Raw genomic sequence first — 847 nt, 5'->3', positions numbered from 1 at the left:
TTTTTTTTTCCATCATTGATCATCTTGAGTCCGATTTGACAGCTGTTTCCCTTTTTCTGCTTTGCATAAATATCAGACCCTTTTGATATTTATAATCTGGCTTTGTAGTGCAACAGAAAGGTATTCTGCTCATAATCTTGCAATAATCACAGCCATATGCTATTATTAATGTCTGTCCTACCCACAATTACTAAAATGGATGATGCCTGATGGTTAATTGCAGACTTACTAGTAGGAAGTTGATGAACAGAAGATGTCATTCAGTACAGTAGCTTCCTCTTTTAACCATTAGATTTATTCACCCCCTGCTCAGCTGCCCTGGTAACCCAGAACAAACTGTGTCTGTTCCTGGAAATGTAGACGTCGCTCATGAATTTGCTTTGTCTAGCCTTTGTTCTTTAACAATACCACCCGCAGACTGTGCCAGCTACCTGAAGAGCAACCACCATCTTTCTTTCAGTCTCAGCAGTCTTGTAATGGGCTCTTACCTGAGATCACGGCTGTTGAGGAAGCAGGAAATGCTCCTCATAGCAGGGCAGCTTTGTACCCTGCAGGAACGGATGGCGTAAAAAATTAGGATGTGCCATTGGCAACGTTCCGCAATGTTCTTCCCAGTGGTGATCTCAGCATGGACACGTGCAAATGAAATATCGCCTGAATATAGATTTTTAATGGTTGTTGCAAAATGTTGCAAAAGTATGTGACATTCCGTGCAAATACACTGAAACCAGATGCAAATAAAAAGTTTCTTGTCATAAAGAAAGAAATAAAAAAAAAGAAAACACAATAATAATAATAGTAAATATTATATATTATATATATATATATATATATATATATATATATA

This window comes from Sinocyclocheilus grahami, unplaced genomic scaffold (assembly GCF_001515645.1).
Source record: "Sinocyclocheilus grahami isolate Dianchi unplaced genomic scaffold, SAMN03320097.WGS_v1.1 scaffold794.1, whole genome shotgun sequence".
In the NCBI taxonomy this organism is placed as follows: Eukaryota; Metazoa; Chordata; class Actinopteri; order Cypriniformes; family Cyprinidae; genus Sinocyclocheilus; species Sinocyclocheilus grahami.
The sequence above is the reverse complement of the archived record's forward strand: the minus strand, read 5'-3'. Positions refer to the sequence as shown.